The sequence below is a fragment of the Phoxinus phoxinus genome (genome assembly GCF_949152265.1).
Source record: "Phoxinus phoxinus genome assembly, chromosome: 16".
Taxonomy (NCBI): domain Eukaryota; kingdom Metazoa; phylum Chordata; class Actinopteri; order Cypriniformes; family Leuciscidae; genus Phoxinus; species Phoxinus phoxinus.
The window spans coordinates 3904201-3923633 of NC_136891.1; the positions used below are offsets into that span (position 1 = coordinate 3904201).

Below are 19433 nucleotides of genomic sequence, written 5' to 3' on the forward strand. Positions count from 1 at the left end.
TGTATATAGTATTATTCATTGTCATGTTTGCGCACACTACATCAACAAATGTTAATGTATAGAACTTGAAATGTTAGAAAAATGTACGTGTATAAACTAACGTCAACCAAAAATTAATAAATGCTGCTAGTAACCACAAATCTGATGTGTTAGTCACACAAAATGAAGAACCGGAAGAAACACAAAGCATTTGCAAAGCATCCATGTGAATATAACTCTCACAGGCTTTTGTGCTGATTAAAAACTACTGGAGTACGAGCATCTCCTTCAGTGAACCAGCAACGGGCAACAGCGAATCCATTTCACGTGGCTGTGATTTCATTTGAGAGAGAGAGAGAGAGAGAGAGAGAGAGAGAGAGAGAGAGAGAGAGAGAGAGAGAGAGAGAGAGAGAGAGAATCCCAGAGGAATAACAGCGCTCCACTGGCAATGACAAGTTTGACAGCTTCAGCCACAGAGACAAAGACAGGACAAAAGTGAATAATGAGTTGTTCACATGAGGGGATTCCTGTGGCTGAAGGTGCCAGCGAGTCAGAGCCACACACACACACAGGTTCCTCCTCCAGCGAGTCAGAGCCACACACACACACACACACACACACACACACAGCACCTGATGGTTTCTCCTCCAGCTGCCTTCTTCACCAACATGTCCTCACACGCCATTCCAACATGCTCCACGACACGCTGACAGCAAACACACACAACATCTCTGAACTCCAGCATGAGGGAATAACCAACTCAATCAGCAACACTACTTCACTTACTGTAGTGGTGTGACGGTAGCTCAGCTGTTTTAAACGTGGACACTGGAGCTTTCCAGGAATAAACGAGTTGTGTAGTGTGACAAAAGGCTGTTTTTATGCTGCATAAACATAAAACGCAAACCGCAAAAACACTCAAACGTCTTCTCTCAAATCCAGTCCTGGGAGGGCCAATTCATTTGGTGCTTAATGAACTGATTCAAAGATGCGATTCAATGATTTTACATGTGCGTTTTGTCAAGAATTATGGGTCCAATTGAGAATATCTCAATTGGACCCATAATTCTTGACAAAACGCACATGTAAAATGCTTTGCAGAGACCCAAATAAAGCATTGAATCAATATATATATATATATCAAGTGACTTTCTCCCCGCTCAGTGTTTTTATTGTTACCTAAAACTATTACAAATAAATTAATAGTTATTTTTATAACTAATTATTGAAAAGTAGCTGAAATAAAATAAAATGTAATTATTAAATAAAAACCTTTGAACTTAAAGTCCCTCTGTGGTGAAAATCAAGGTTTTAATGTTGTTTATATGTAGTGTTTTTAATGCTTTACGATGTATGTAAATTCATAAGTCGACAGCATTGCTGAGTATTTTCTGCTTAAAACTGCAGTGAACCAAAGACAGTCTCAAAAACACGGTTTGAAATCGCTGGTGTTTCTGACGTCACACACTACCTTGTAACCAATCAGATCAACGTGTGATCGTCAACCAGTGGATCTCTGAGCTGAGTGAGTGAGTGGAGGCGGGGCTCATTTGCATATTCATAGAACCGCGTATACTAAATGAGGCGTGGGTGTCGAGTTACATTCAAGATATTTTAAGGCATGAAGAATTTTATTTTTAAGGAAAAACATTTAAATATGTAATTTTGGTGATTAAAGACGAATTTTAAGGGATACAATTATTGACTACAGGGGGACTAAAATATAAAATAAAAGCCAATTCAAAATAAAGAAATACTACAATAGTATATTAATAATAACACTGCCTACTCAAGTTTTATATGCAACTACAAGTTGATTTGCAGGTCAATTCCTCCAGAAAGTGTAACACTGTAGCGCTACCAAAGCATTGTTCTGTTTGTTTAAACTTCAACCTGCATCACGGCATCAAATTATTTCAAACAATGCCGTGTGTTTTGGTCCGACCAAAGGAAGACAGGGGAATATGATTGAAAACAAATCATAATTTTGCTTGTCTAGTAATGCTAAAGAAATTAAACGTTTAAAAAAAAAAATTGTTAGCTACTTTTATTAGCAAACTACATGTTTAAACTCAACTACCAAGCTTCCCAAGATAAAAGCTACGTAAAGCAGCAAACTCGGGAAGAAGTGCCGGCTGTTGTCCAGGGAGAAATCAGTGCTAATTTGAAAATTGGCCCGGGTTCAGATGGACTGACACGTATCTCGGCTGATCCGTCCTTCCTCATGGACTGCGTGTTACTTCATACAGGGGATTTTCCACTTAGCCGAGTGGATTTCGCATCATTTCTTGACAGTTTGCTTTGTTTGTGTGAGGTGAGCGGACGTGCGTCTACGAGAGACACTAATCTCCGTCTCATCAGAGCGACGGGTGCGAGGCATTTATGGCAGATGTCCATTAGCAGCCGATCAGCAGGGTCTGTCTCCGCAGGGGCCGTGACAGGTCTGAGTGTGTGTGTGTGAGAGAGAGAGAGAGTGTATTACGGATCCGGCTCTGTGCTGGTCCTGTGGAGCTCTCCCTGGTCTCGGACACAAGCTGCCGTCCTCCCCCCCGCCTCTGAGATCAGGAACCCACTTATCCAGCCACGCCATTGTCTAGTGTGTCCACACACATCTGTTATGCTTGGGCAACACCAACGCTGACAGACAGTCCATTGTTCCTGTGGCCGGTAGGAGGACGCAGTCACAGTTTGGGGTAATTGCCGCTCCTAATTAGTTTAAGACACACACACACGAAATTGCTTTTTAATTAAAAGCCATCCAGCCTCTAATGAGCAATCAGTATCAACCAATAAAAAGAGAAAACACATGCACAATCAAAGTGGGATGAAGAATAGTGTAGAATGCTCATGCAAAAGTGCATTCCAGTCGGTTGCCAGGGTGTTGCTATGCAAGTATTCTGTTTTTAGTGTGTTGCTATGGTTTTCTGGGTGGCTCTTAGGGCGTTCCAATGGCTTTCTCTAAAAACATCTCCTTAAGGGATAGTTCACCCAAAAAATTATAATTCTGTCATCATTTACTCACCCTCATGTTGTTCCAAACCTGTATGAGTTTCTTTCTTCAGGGCAACGATTAATCGCGATTAATCGCATCCAAAATAAAAGTTTGTGTTTAAATAATATATGTATGTGTACTACTGTGTATAATTATTTTGTATACATAAATACACACATATGCATATATATATATATATATATATATATAAGAACTATTTGCATGTATATATTTATACATAATTTATATTATATATAAATATGAATATTTTATATATAAATAACACATTTTTCTTAAATATATACATGCATGTGTGTGTATTTATATATACAAAATAATTATACACAGTACACATACATATATTATTTAAACACCAACTTTTATTTTGGGTGCGATTAATCGCGATTAATCGTTGCCCATCCCTACCAGACAGTTGACGGTAGCCATTGACTTCCATAGTAAGGAGAAAAAAAATACTATGGAAGTCAATGGCTGTGTGGTTACCAATACTCTTCTAAATATCTTCTTTTGTGTTCAACAGAAGAAATAAACTCAGGTTTGAGGTTTGGAACAACTTGAGGGCGAGTTAAACTTACATTTTTGGGTGAACTATCCCTTTAAGCACATCTTTTAAAGAGCAGATTCAAACGCATATTCATTTAAAAAAAACATCTCAAAAGCATCTATTGGATGTGACATATTAGAATGATTTCTGAATGGTCATGTGACACTGAGTAATGATGCTGAAAATTCAGCTTTGATCACAGGAATACATTACATTAACATATTCAAATAGAAAACAGTTAATGTAATAATATTTCACAATATTACTGTTTTTAGTATTTTTGATCAAATATTGCAGGCATGGTAAGCAAAAGAGACTATTTTCAAAAAAAATCTTGCAGACCACAACATTGTAAACAATAGTGTATGTAAAGAAAGGAGAAAGAAAGAAAAACGATTGAGCAAGGCTGGTCTTGCTTAATCCCAGAATGCCAATATGTCCCATGTTGCCATGGATTCTGTAACCTGATAATGTGAACAGACTGTACCGTCACTGTGGGAATACGGGCGGCTTTCACCTCATCTCACAACTCAGGTCCTCTCTGAACTCCCTCTGGGCCGCTGGCTGACACAGACCTGCTAATGATGACGGGAACCGGAACCTGGAGAGAGAGAGAACAAATCTGTACACAAAATCACAATTAATATGTAGCTTTACATACAAGCTACTCATTATTTAATGGATAAGCTACATGTTACTTTCAAAAAGCAGTTAACTAAATTAAAGGTAAGGGAACAATGTATTTTTTTATGTATCAGATGATGTCTATATATTTTTTACAGTTAAACAAAAAAAAAAAACATCTAAATAACCGTCTGCTCATGGACAGTCTGTTGTGTATTGTACACAGTATGGCAAAACTGCAAGATCCAATGTGATTAGTTGGCTTTACACAATTCCCAGAAGTCTAGGCTTTACAGTATATCAGTCACGTTGACAAGGTAGTAGGTGGAAAGAGCACTTCTTAGGGAGAACTAGGCACTAGATTTGCACAGGTCATTTGAAACATATTAAAAAAGGTTTGTTTGAACTGAGGTTGTAAAGATGGCCAGTCTGCCTATGTGTAACTATGAGCTGTTTTCCAGTAGTCAAGCACATCAGAAAGCTCTTGGCAGATGTTAAGAAGGCCACTGCATGCATTGCTGCACGGATTCAGTTTGTGAAAAGTAGTGAAACTGCAGTTTTAATAGCGCGCTGTTAAACTTTCATTTGAGCATTCTGACCAAAGTGAGATTTAGGAGTTAAGATTGAAGCCTTCGGTGTGCAGTCTAAGACATGTTGTGCACACACACCTGGCAGCTGTTCACAGAACCAGCAACACACTTCTCCAGAGTCGGCCTGCAGAAATAAGTCTTCACCAGTACAGTTGTATTTGGAGCGCGTGGATGGCCAGCGCTCATCCAGGAGGGAATTCGTAGGATTAACTGTCGTTTTACTAGTTCCCGTTCTGTAGCTCTCTTCAACTAGCAATGGCGGCGGAACTAAACCCTCAAATGGTACGGTGATAAAATTGCAAATCCTTTCCACATTTTCAGACAGAGGCCTGTTTGAAAATGCCACAGACACACTTTCAGTACCTTTGATTATGTATTAGACTATTTATTCATGATATAATGTTATGCGAGTAAATACAAATATCTTTTGAGCATTTAATTGAGAATCTTAGTTTCGGATTGAATGATGAATATCTTATACAGTGATTGTCTCCAAATTGGTAATTCAACTGTTTAAACTGATAATATTAATGTATTAATGTTTATGCAATCATTATGTTTTAAAGGGATAGTTCACTTTAAAATGAAAATTCTGTCAATTAATTTCTTTCTTCTGCTGAACACAAAGGAAGATATTTTGAAAAATGTCAGTAACAAAACAGTTACCAGGTCCCATTGACTTCCATAGTATTTTTTTTTTCCTTCTATGGAAGTCAATGGGACATGGTAACTGTTTGGTTACTGACATTTTTCAAAATATCTTCCTTTGTGTTCAGCAGAAGAAAGAAATTCATACAGGTTTGAAACAACTTGAGGGTATATGATGACAGAATTTTCATTTTAAAGTGAACTATCCCTTTAAGCATTTAAAATGTAAAACAGTATAAATAAATATGTATTTTTGAGACAATGCACTTTTATACACTTCAGAATTAACATACCAGTTTCAATATCTATAATAATCTTCAATTCGTACAAAATCAAGTGGCTGACAAGTGCAAGCTCTCAAACCTTCTCGGTCTTCTGGAGGGAAACAACTCTCAGGACAGCACAGGTGAGGTGATGCTCCAGCTGTGGAGGTCAGTGAAGGTCCAGCTGAACATCTGCCCGTGTGACGGCTCGCAGAGATCAGAGGATGTGACAGAGTGGATTCAACATGAAATCAGCCGAGATTAAAGCCAATACAGCAGCAGCGTGCCAACACTGAGGGGAGAGAGGGGGGGGGGAATGGATGAAGATGATAGAATGTCAGAACGATCGAAAGATAGACAGATAGAACAGACAGACAGACAGACAGACAGACAGACAGACAGACAGACAGACAGAACAGACAGACAGACAGACAGACAGACAGACAGACAGATAGAACAGACAGACAGACAGACAGACAGACAGACAGACAGACAGACAGACAGACAGACAGACAGACAGACAGACAGACAGACAGACAGACAGACAGACAGACAGATAGATAGATAGATAGATAGATAGATAGATAGATAGATAGATAGATAGATAGATAGATAGATAGATAGATAGATAGATAGATAGATAGATAGATAGATAGATAGATAGATAGATAGATAGATAGATAGATAGATAGATAGATAGATAGATAGATAGATAGATAGATAGATAGATAGATAGACAGACAGACAGACAGAAAGATAGATGAACAGATAGATGAACAGACAGACAAACAGACAGACAGATGAACAGACAGACAGATAGAACAGACAGACAGACAGACAGACAGACGGACGGATGGATGGATGGATGGATGGATGGATAGAACTGAACTGAATCAGATCTCAGCTCTGTTAATGGATCTTCACATCTCTGATCAAAGGTGTGCATGTGTCGTATAATAATCATCTGTGTTTTTCCTCGTTCATGTTACGTCTGCTCAGTGTCTGCATGTGTGTGTACTGGACCTGAAGCTTGCCAGCAGAACCACCAGACGCCACAAACACATGTTCAGAACATCAAGTGTGCAAGATGTGTTCTGAGCGCACCAGTAATGCATTAAAGTACAGAGAGAAGAGAGGCTGCGCTTCTACATTAAGATCCTCTGGGTTTTCTCAGGACAGACACAACATGACATCACTCACATCACTGTGTGTATCTGCTGCTGTAAGAGCTCGACTGTACGCGTGGAACGAAACGAATGGAAATTATTTCAGCTCAAGATCAAACCATCTGCACTACATTCTTAGACAATGTGAATAAATAACAAGCAATATAAACAGAGTCCCTGGAGCCAGTCTAAATAAATCATTCATAGATACACACAATAACGCATATTAGTGCACTGAAGGTTTTTCATTCACAAGATGAATACAGTAAGTGAATGGAAGTTATTATATACAGTGGAAATAGTAACAAATAGCACACTCCCGATCAATATTTCAGGTTAAAACTACAGATGGAAGAAGTAAACATGCCTTGTTTTTTCTACACTATCATTGTTTTTGTGGGTTATATAAAAGCCAAATAGATTGAAGCTCCTGGATGTTTTGTGCCCTAAGGGAGGATTGCCTTTAATCCAGGCTTTAGAGAGAGGCCTATCTGAACATAATCTCCAGATTAAAAACACAAGCGTTTCATTCAGAGCTCTCGTTCACAGCCTCTCTATACCATTCAGGAAATATTATAGAGGCCATTCATTAATACGCATACGCCACAGCCTACGCATTTCTACATACAGATGGACAACTGACTGAAGATCTAATATTTAACGCTTTCATGCATGTTTCCACATGTGGTAGATGATCTGATCATGTAACAGTGGATTCTGCATGTGATGGTGTGGATTGTAATGATGTGTGATGGTAAAGACATTTATTTTTCTCTTGGGAGATAATATTGTAAAAATGTGCTCACTGGTCAACTCTCATTTCCATCCATATGTATTAACTATTTGGAAACACTACAGCAAACCATTATAATATTTATCTAAAGAGATCAGTTGAAAATGCATAAAAGACCAAGGGTTCTGCATATTAAGGTTGTCCTGATTTTACCTCATACTGTGAGACACACATACTGGGAGAGCAAATGTCTTATCTGAGGTGCTTGGTTGTTTGTCCTTCCGTCAGCATCTGCACACGCACGCACACACACACACACACACACACACACACACACACACACACACACACACACACACACACACACACACACACACACACACACACACACACACACACACACACACACACACACACACACACACACACACACACACACACACACACACACACACACACACAATCAGGGTAGTTAAATGTGGTGCACTTTTACTGCAGCTTCTGTAAATACCTGCTGTGCACCTGGAAGATTGGTGCACGGACAAATCTGACAAAATATTTTAGTTCAATAATGTTTTTTATTTGATATTTTGTTCTAAATAAAGTTAAAACAAGACTTGCGTTAATAAAGTTTTTAAAAAAAAGTTGTTGTTTTTTTTGGTCTGTGTGCACATAGCCAGTGCCAAAACCTTTTAAACCAAAAATTATATATACTGTATATATATATTTTAAAAAAAATTAAAACGCCAAATCTTTCTGTCAAAAATGAATGAAGAGCACCAGAGGGATATAGATATAGATATATGAGTGCACAGTATATGAGTGATCTTTAAATAGAGATAATTGACAAATGTATGGATAATGAGGTAACACTTTACAATAAGGTTCATTAGTTAACATTAGTTAACTACATTAGTTAACGTTAACTAATAATGAACTACACTTATACAGCATTTATTCATCTTTGTTAATGTTAACTTCAACATTTACTAATACTTTATTAAAATCTTGTTAACATGAGTTAATGCACTGTGAACTAACATGAACAAACAATGAACAGCTTTATTCATATTAACTAACATTAACAAAGATTAATAAATACTGTAATAAATGTATTGCTCATTGTTAGTTCATGTTAGTTAATACATTAACTAATGTTTAATAAATGAACCTTATTGTAAAGTGTTACCGATAATGACTAGCTAAAATTCAGCACTGGCAGGATATATAATATCCTATATTATATATCCTATATATGATATAATAACTGCAAATTATGGATCAGGGTTATTATTGTTAAAACTAAACTCAAATTAAAAGTGTAAAAATATATTTTAAAATAAAAATAAGCTTCTGTCTGAAATAAAATATAAAAAAGTTAAACTTCCTTGATTTCAGCTTGTTGCCAAACCACCATTTCTCATCTTCATTTAGTTTAAGTTGAAGTGCTACAGGTTTTTTTATTCGCTTTGGTACTATTTTCATAAGTTAGGTGTACATTTTCAAAACTCAAAGTACTAATATCACAAAAGATCGTCAAAAGCGCAATTTTCAGCATGTTTTCAATTGTGTTTATACAATACACAAAATCATAAAGTGTCCTTTCACTACACACAATAACGATTTCATCTACTGTATATGTTTCATTCAGTAACTGCTTTTCATGCTTAATATCAAACTTTTCATTTGCATCTCTTCTCATTCGGTTTAATACATTTGTCTATTATTTAATCCAAACTGATCTTGGTTAATCAATGAATCATTTGGTACATCTATAGATTTCTATAGATATAACCGGGTAGTTTATACTTTGTTTTGAAATTTTAAATACTAATATCAAATGTAATTAATTATTTTTTACAATTTAGCAATTTATCTGGAGATTATAACCACTATTCAGTGTGTGTGTGTGTGTGTGTGTGTGTGTGTAACATCAGATTGATCAGAGATGCATCAGAAGGGAGACAGATGGCATCAAATACAGCATTTTACATTACAGTATGTATGTCATGTGATACTGTAAACAGATTACACGATAGAGACTGCCACATTACTGTAACTCACCCTTATAAAGGTCAACTACAGTATAGATTCAGTCATATGGCACAGTGAGAACATTTACTGTATTACCCAAATTATTTCAGAAACAACGGGGATTTGAAACATATATCTTGCATTGTTTTCTATTAAATTAACTGATTGTTAAAAGTACTAAATTGTAAGAAGATTATGAGCTACTGTTGTGTTTCAGTGTTTAAACCAAATCTTATCATTAAATATTACAATAATCTTGTTGATTATGTGGACTAAAAATGTCCAAACTGTAATGAAAGCATGAGATCAGGTTTTGAAAGAATGACTAGCTGTGTTACAAGTGTGATCAAAATAGTACCAAAGCAAATAAAATAAAATAAACTATTTAAAAAAATAAAATAGCCTAATAAAAAGACAAAATAAATCAAATAAATAAGAAACAGAAAATGTAAAAAATAGAATTTACTTCGAAATATTAACAAAACTACAATAGTATGATACTCAAATAATTGCACGTTATTCCAAAGAAAACGTATTTTCTTCTTCAAAATGCATTTAGTCTGTGACTCTCTGTAAAATAATTAAACTACCTCCCCGAACTAACTAACGGGATGACTCTGGACAGAAGATGCACGACAGGCTCGTCTGGCTGGAGCTCTGAGTGCTAATGGATAATGAATAAGCAGCAGCACCTGGTTCCTTCAGGCAGCAGGAGGAGCTGATGAAGATGAAGATGATGATGATGATGCCAGAGATCATCAGACCTCCTGTGCCCCTCCACACACACACACACACACACACACACACACACACTGAGACTGAGACTGAGATCCACACACACACACAAACACACTGAGCTTCACACGATCCCTGGATCAACAGAGGAACTCAACTCACCAAGCACTTCTTAAACGGTCAACGCCAAAGTTACTGGAAAATAATCAAAGTAATCGAAATGTTAGTCACAATTATAGGGTTCGAGTGAACAAAACTGACCAAAATTACCAAATGTGACAGAATCTACTGTGCCGTCGCTGTGGATAAAAGTTGTTTTGGTGGTAGGCTACATATCAACACACGGTTAAAGGTTTTTTCAGTTATGGCGCCCTCTAGTATTGGGAAATAATAAAATGATCTCATATTGTCCCGCTCTATACTAAATTACATCAGGATTTGTTGTTATATGCCAATAATTACCTTATAGGCCAAGAAGCTATTATAGGGTCGATTGTAGGGTACAATATGTCCATATAAGACACCAACAATAAATTGTTAATTTAAAAAAGTAATATATTAATTTTGCTAACTTCAGTTTGATTACCAAACAACACAGCAACTTTAAAATCGGAGTCTCTTTTTCAGTATATATGAGAGTTGTTTTATAAAAAATATAATCTATTTAATACAAATAATTATGCAACATCCCAAACAAATCTGCTGATCTTCTCATGGCTTTTTCATAATCCATTTATCAATTTATAATTAATGTGCTAATACTCATATGTATATAGTAATAAAATATAACACATCAAGGGTCATTTTATGGATTTAGTTTTAGCTCATTAACTTTGTTTTAATATTATCACTCGAAAAATTGAAATAACTGTTAAACATGAGGGTATTGTGCAATCATTTAAGACATTTGTGACCCTGGATCACAAAACCAGTCACGAGTCGCTCGGTATATTTGTGGCAATGGCCAACAATACATTGTATGGGTCAAAATTATATATATATATATAAATATATATAATTTTTTACCTTTATTTAACCAGCAAGTCCCTTGAGAAAGAATCTCTTTTCCAAGGGAGACCCTATATTATATATATTCTTTTATGTCAAAAATCATTAGGGTATTAAGTAAAGATCATGTTCCATGAAGATATTTTGTAAATTTCCTACAGTAAATATATAAAACATGTATTTTTGTGAGTGAATGCAGCACAATCGTGAACATAAATGCACAACTTTAAAGGAGATTTTCTCAATGTTTCGATTTTTTTGCTCCCTCAGATTCCAGATTTTCAATAGTCGTATCTCGGCCAAATATTGTCCTATCCTAACAAACCACACATCAAATGAAAGCTTATTTATTAAAGTTTCAGATGATATATGAATCTCAATTTTAAAAAATTGACCCTTATGACTGGTTTTATGGTCCAGGGTCACATTTCTCCTTATAGAGAACCTTTTTGCCATAAAAAGGTTCTTTAAAATTGCGTCAAGAACCCAAGAGTTCTCTGAGAAGAACACCAAAGTGTCGGTTCAGATCCAGATCTTCTCTTTTCTGAGGAGCCGTGTTCCACATGGGATCATATGCTGTTTGTTTGGGATGGCACATGGCCAGACACTTTGAACAGGAGCCAGGTGCATGTTGGGATGCTTTAGACGGGGTGAGAATGACACTTGCTGTGAAAGCAGGTTGTGACAAACCACCAAGGCCATGTAGCCGAAACCAGAGCGACTCCACGGCCTGTGTGTGTCTCTAGTGATATTGCAACTATTAACACGTTAAAACAATAGCACGACTCTCATCATAACCACACTCGGCTTCAGAAATTATGGATCGGGTCTCTACGGAGACAAAGCTCACGAGAGAACGACTAAAAATTGAACAAATCCAGACAGGAATCATGTGATTGAAAGCATTTGCTAGCAGCCTGATAAGCAGGATTCAGACGTGAAATGAGGATAGTAGAATAAGAGGAAATCAAACCTGAACAACAGCGCCACCTGGTGTTCACTGACGGCTCTCCTGGTGTTGATGTCTGGGTGCTGGAAGTATAAAAGGTCAGAAAATTACACATTAAGACATTAAAGGTGAAGTATGTAAGATTTTGTATGTTAAATTACATTATCTTAACCCAGTTATTATTTGACTACTATTAACATGTCATTAAAGGAATAGTTCACCCAAAAATTTAAATTCTGTCATCATTTACTTCCAAACCTGTATGAATTTCTTTCCTCTGCTGAACACAAAAGAAGATATTCTGAAGAATATGGGTAACCAAACAGTTGATAGGTCCCATTGACTTATTTTTTTCCATATTATGGAAATCAATGGGCCGGGGTCCATCAACTGTTTGGTTACCCATATTCTTCAAAATATCTTCTTTTGAGTTCAGCAGAGGAAAGAAATTCATACGGTTTGGAACAAATTGAGGTTGAGTAAATGATGTAATGAATGTAAATTAGTTTACATTTTTTGGTGAGCTATATCTTTAATGGATTTATCTCTCCCAAACATTTTACATCATTCAAAACATAGACCTGTCAATCTCTTTCCAGCTCAACCTATAGTGTGAGTTTGGGGCGTGGCTTCTGTAGTGGGAGGAGCTAGAGGGTGTTAGCCAGTGTGGGACCATCAATTAGGGTTAGAAGAACTGTTGCCAAACAAATAACATGCTAGAAACATAATAATCACTGAAATAATGTACCAATCATTGACTCTTTAAGCATTTGCCTATATATTTAAGTCCAAACAGTGACTTTTTTTTGGCCGGGGAGTGAATAGCCTATATAGAAAATTTTAAAGAAGTACAAAAATACAAAACGGCAATATTCTGAAATATTATTACAACTTAAAATAACTATTTGATTTTAAAATATTTTATTGTAATATATTTTTAAACTGCCAACATCTATAACACTAGCTCCATCTTAAATATTCTATGGGATATATCTCAAACATGTCCTATAGCATATTTTCATTATCATTCTCATCACCTTGATTATAATAATGTAAATTATCTAAGAATTTGTGTTAAGATGTTGTAAATAATATCGACTAAACTAATAATCCACAGAAAGCTTTTTTCGAAATGATATCTTGTAAAAAGACGTTTCATCTTTGCAACAAAAGTAAATAGTTGCTTCAATCTCATCCAACAGAGAAATAATCTTTGCAGTCTGCTCAGGGTTACACTTAGAGGTCACTGAAGATAACATACTGAAGGATGACAATACTATATTACAAAAGGTTTTCCCTCACTGTGTGTGAAAGCGGCTTTCGTAGAGGAGGGTTTCGATTAACAGTGAAGGGCAGAAGGTCAGAGGTCAGGAATAAAAGTGTTGAGATTCAGCAGCATCTGAAGCATCCATCTCAAATGGAGGCAGAACGACATAAGGATGAAAACATTCAGCTTAGTTCAGTGCATTTATGAGCAATCTCAAACTTATTTACATGGGCATTCCTTTTTCCTTTTTTGGAAGCATTAAAAACAAAACAAAAAAAAGGAAAAGAGAGAGAAAATATCCCTTTTGGTCATCTTATTGCACTTTAAATATAACTTTCAGATACATATCCAGCTGAAATAAATAGTAAATTGTTTAAACTCATCAGTCTTGCATTTGGCTTTCACTCTAAATTAAAAGCATTACTACTAAAAGTAGATATTTTAATTGTGACCACTAGGAGGCAATAAACTTCCACCAGAAAAAAAAGTATGAATAGGCAAAATTTTATATATAAATTAAGATCAAACAATTTGATAGGGATAAATGTCATTAATTATTATTTAATAAATTATTATAATGTATAAAATATATTTTTAAATATTAACAACAATTATGGTAAAATTATATTATAAAAGTATATAAATAATATAACATTTGAATTATAGTGTATACAGGTAAAATACAAAATAATTAAAATGTAAAATGACAGCAACAACAACAAACCGATCATTAATATTATTATTTATAAATAACATTATTATGATCAGTAATTTTCATTTTATTATGATCTGTAAACAATAAAAAGAAATGAAAAAATACTGGTATAGATATAGAATCATATATTTAAAAAAAAAATGTATGCAACATATAAGTTATCTGACTCATTAATTACTTTCTTATAAAATACTAAATAATAAAAAGTTGTGTCTATAGTAATTCATTCATTAAGTTTTCCAGCACCTTTTGCATATTTGATCCAGCAGTGACTGTATGTATGATTTTGAGCTGCATCTTTTCACACTGAGAGACTATTACACAACTATCACAAAAGCTTCAAACATTCACTGATGCTCAGAAGAAACCATGATGCATGAAGAGCCGGGGGTGAAAACTTTTTGAATTTGAAGATCAAGGTAAATTGCCAGTACTAAATGGTTCAAAAGTTTTCACCCTGGCTATTAACGCATCGTGTTTGCTTCTGGAGCATCAGTGAATGTTTGAACCTTTTGTAATAGATTTAGATTTTTTTTTAGATTTGGAAAGGGTTAAAATATGCTAAAGATGCTGGGTGGGACCTGGAGTATTTTTTCTGAGGAACATTGGGCAGTTTAACTGCTCCGGACAAACAAGGAACTCAAGAACAACCATCACATAACAAAAAAACTGGATCGTAACGACACACAGCATTAAGAATCAAGGGTACAACCCTTTTCATTCCAGCTAATTGTTTTAATTTTACATTAATATTTAGAATTGAGTTTTAAGTACACTTATTACTTCGTCTGTCCGTCCGTCTGTCTGTCTGTCTGTCTGTCTGTCTTAGTATTTTTCAGTTTATCTGCTGATGAGAATGTATTTGTATTTATATATTTATTTTACCACCTTGATTTTTACTCTTTGTCATGTCCTTTATTTTTGTTGTTATTATTACTTATTTATGCCTGTTTATTTATTTGTTCATTTACTTTTTTTTGTTTCACCCTGAATGTATAATAAAAAATACAAATAAATAATAATAATAAAAAGAATCAAGGGCACATAAACTTTTGAACAGGGTCATTTTTATAAATTCAGCTATTATTTTGTCTTGTGGACTATGAAAATACATGTTACGTAAAACATCTTATTCAGGAGAATTTTGTAGGATCCCTCCTGTATGTGTGTGTGTGTGTGTGTGTGTGTGTGTGTGTCTGTGTGTGTGTGTGTTCTTGTTTATGTGATTTATGAGGACACAAATCTGTATAATGACATGTTTTACACTGGTATTACAACTTAAAGTGGTTTATGAGGACATTTCATGAGTTCTCGTAATTCAAATAGCTTAAAAAACATAAAAACAATGTTTTATTAAAAATGTAAAAATGCAGAATGTTTCCTGTGATGGGCAGGTTTAGGGATGGGGCAGTGTAAGAGGACAGAATATGCAGTTTGTACAGTATAAAAACCATTACGCCTATGGAGAGTCCTCACAAGTATAGCAAAACCAACTTTGTTTGTGTGAGTGTGTGCGCGTGCGTGCGTGTGTGAAACTCGAAAATATATTATATAGACTCATTACATGCAAAGTGAGATATTTCAAGCCTTTATTTGATATAATTTTGATGATTATGGCTTACAGCTTATGAAAACCCCAAATTCAAAATAATTTCATAAGCTGTAAGCCATAATCATCAAAATTATAACAAATAAAGTCTTGAAATATCTCACTTTGCATGTAATGAGTCTATATCATATATTAGTTTCACCTTTTAAGTTGAATTACTGAAATAAATGAACTTTTGCACCATATTCTAATGTTTCGAGTTTCATAGTTGAATGTGCTGGATTGTTATGCTGTGGGCTGAAAGTTTTGCTTTATTTTCGTGTGGGTTTTCTTTCGATGTGAAGGTGGACAGAGTTAATGAGTATAAAATACTTTACAGACACTTCTCTCAGCAGCGTCTCTGATTCATCTTCAATCTCAACAAATCATGTCTGCATCGAATGCGATCAAAAGTGTGGCCACATCTCCACAAATCCAACGGAAATTCTCGTTATCTTAGCATGTGTCAGCCAAATGTTTGAATAATTGACACCCTAATGAGGCTAAATTAATTTGCCCCTAATGACCCTGCGCCTAACCAGAAGCACACTTGACACGCTCCTCAAATTCACAGCACAGGAAATCTGTCCGTTTCGGCCCGTTTCGCTGGGACACAAGTGTTTGTGGGTTTTCGAGGGATTTCAGGTTTGATGAGATGGAAACAATGAAGTAGAGGCTCTTGAGCAAATGATGATGAATTCTGTGTTTTTAAAGCAGGCAGAGATCAGCGCGTCAGGAGCTCAACTCTGTGGAAACATCTCACTGCCGGGTTAAGATCTTTTGTGTTATCAGCGTGAAATAAATAAATAAAAAATCCATCGCATAAAGGATCATTCAGTCTAATCCTGTGTGTTTTATTCAAGTAGTGTTATGCTGAACTGAAACCACGCAAATCCATTCAAGCACTCTGTATACAGCCTGTTTATTATTCAAATTAGTATCGCCATTATTGTTGTTCTTATTTTAATCGTTGAGGTTAACTGGCTGAAACGGCTTCATTGGGTCTTATAAAAGATGTTTTCATTGGATCAACAGAGACTTTGCTGGACATTAAATATTTGCTTTCATTCTTTGCCTTCTATATTGATTTATTTAAGTTTTACAGGTGAAACTCGATAATAGAATACCGTGCAAAAGTTAATTTATTTCAGTAATTCAACATAAAAGCTGAAACTAATATATTATATTATGGTTTACAGCTTATGAAAACCCCAAATTCAAAATTAGAATATTGTGAAAAGGTTTTCATAAGCTGTAAGCCATAATCATCAAAATTATAACAAATAAAGGCTTGAAATATCTCACTTTGCATGTAATGAGTCTATATAATATATTAGTTTCACCTTTAACTTGAATTACTGAAATAAATGAACTTTTGCACGATATTCAAATTTTTAGAGTTTCACCTGTATATAAGTTTCTACCAAAAGAGTTGCATTATACTAAAGAGTCCATTATTTTGGTGTTATTTGGATAATTTCAGCATTTCAGATAACATGATGGCCTATCTTTAATGTTTAAGTAAATCTAAAAACCGTTTCAGTGGAAATCTTCCATTCTACTAATGCACTTTACATATTCAAACTTGTTTATATACCCCTGGTTTCACAGACAAGGCTTAAGCCTAGTCCCAGACTAAACTGCATGTTTGAGCTGTCTTACCTGAAAGCAACATGCACTGACATATCTTAAAATATGTCAATGCCATTGTTTTGTCTCAAGACAACAGTAATGTTTTTTTTCTAGGGCATGTTTATAAAACTACTTAAATGTCCTAATTAAACTAACGCCTAATCCTGGCTTAATCTAAGCCCTGTTTGTGAAACCAGCCCATAATGACTTAAATTAAGTCTGCCACACAAAGTCATATAGCATCAGAAGACATATGAGTTTGTAGTGAGTTAGTTGTTGATATTTCCAGCGTGTTTCTGTATTTAGTTGCATTGTAAGTATTTGCAGCGTGTTTCTGTATTCGGTTGTGAGTATTTACACCATGTTTCTGTATTCGGTTGTGAGTATTTACAGAGTGTTTCTGTATTCGGTTGTGAGTATTTACACCGTGTTTCTGTATTCGGTTGTGAGTATTTACAGCGTGTTTCTGTATTCGGTTGTGAGTATTTGCAGCGTGTTTCTATATTCGGTTGTGAGTATTTACAGCGTGTTTCTGTATTCGGTTGTGAGTATTTGCAGAGTGTGTCTGTATTCGGTTGTGAGTATTTACAGAGTGTTTCTGTATTCGGTTGTGAGTATTTGCAGTGTTTCTGTATTCGGTTGTGAGTATTTACAGAGTGTTTCTGTATTCGGTTGTGAGTATTTGCAGTGTTTCTGTATTCGGTTGTGAGTATTTACAGAGTGTTTCTGTATTCGGTTGTGAGTATTTGCAGTGTTTCTGTATTCGGTTGTGAGTATTTGCAGAGTGTTTCTGTATTCGGTTGTGAGTATTTACACCGTGTTTCTGTATTCGGTTGTGAGTATTTACACCGTGTTTCTGTATTCGGTTATGAGTATTTACAGAGTGTTTCTGTATTCGGTTGTGAGTATTTGCAGTGTTTCTGTATTCGGTTGTGAGTATTTGCAGAGTGTTTCTGTATTCGGTTGTGAGTATTTGCAGTGTTTCTGTATTCGGTTGTGAGTATTTGCAGTGTTTCTGTATTCGGTTGTGAGTATTTGCAGTGTTTCTGTATTCGGTTGTGAGTATTTGCAGAGTGTTTCTGTATTCGGTTGTGAGTATTTACACCGTGTTTCTGTATTCGGTTGTGAGTATTTACACCGCGTTTCTGTATTCGGTTGTGAGTATTTGCAGCGTGTTTCTATATTCGGTTGTGAGTATTTACACCGTGTTTCTGTATTCGGTTGTGAGTATTTACACCGCGTTTCTGTATTCGGTTGTGAGTATTTGCAGCGTGTTTCTGTATTCGGTTGTGAGTATTTGCAGAGTGTTTCTGTATTCGGTTATGAGTATTTACACCGTGTTTCTGTATTCGGTTGTGAGTATTTGCAGAGCGTTTCTGTATTCGGTTGTGAGTATTTGCTGAGCGGTTGTGAGTATTTTCAGCATGTTTCTGTATTCGGTTGTGAGTATTTGCTGAGCGGTTGTGAGTATTTTCAGCGTGTTTCTGTATTCGGTTGTGAGTATTTGCAGCGTGTTTCTGTATTTGGTTGAGCTCTCTCTGCCACCATAGAAAAGACTGTTCAGGATATTTTTCAAAAATAGAAGAAAGAAATGTATACAGGTTGTGAACAACATGAAGGTGAATAAATAACAGAAATGGTATTCTTTGGTAGGAGAGCGAGAGATTGTGCCTCAAGGTTTGAGGTGAGCTAAAGCCTCTTATAAAGATGCAGCTGTCCCTCATTTGAGATTCCCAGGCCTAAAAAAGACATCCATGCTGTAACCTCCAGGTGTCCGCGGGTCTTTCAGCGCACAGAGTGCTCTGTGAAACCCGGCGCTACAGATGGAGACACGATCAGAAACACACTCATTGAGGGGGAGGGCTCATAAAGGAGAGACAGAGAATGAGTGGCACATGAAAAAGACGAGTGACGTGATGAATCAATGCAATGAGTCGCTGCACAC

The 19433-nt window shown here is 35.7% G+C and overlaps 1 long non-coding RNA gene across 2 annotated transcripts in view; it reads right to left on the minus strand.

Annotated features, from left to right (window-relative positions):
• LOC306983469 overlaps positions 1-12370 on the minus strand; it is a 23661-nt gene extending 11291 nt beyond the window's left edge. The window contains exons 1-6 of one of the 2 annotated variants that reach the window (XR_013794366.1): positions 12311-12370; positions 10492-10524; positions 7774-7851; positions 5762-5953; positions 4024-4137; positions 2462-2685 (exon numbers count right to left, since the gene is read on the minus strand). This is a non-coding gene — a long non-coding RNA (uncharacterized lncRNA). The remainder of the gene's footprint in view (positions 1-2461; positions 2686-4023; positions 4138-5761; positions 5954-7773; positions 7852-10491; positions 10525-12310) is intronic. The other variant, XR_013794365.1, reaches the window with a different exon arrangement.
• Between the last annotated feature and the right edge of the window lie 7063 nt (positions 12371-19433).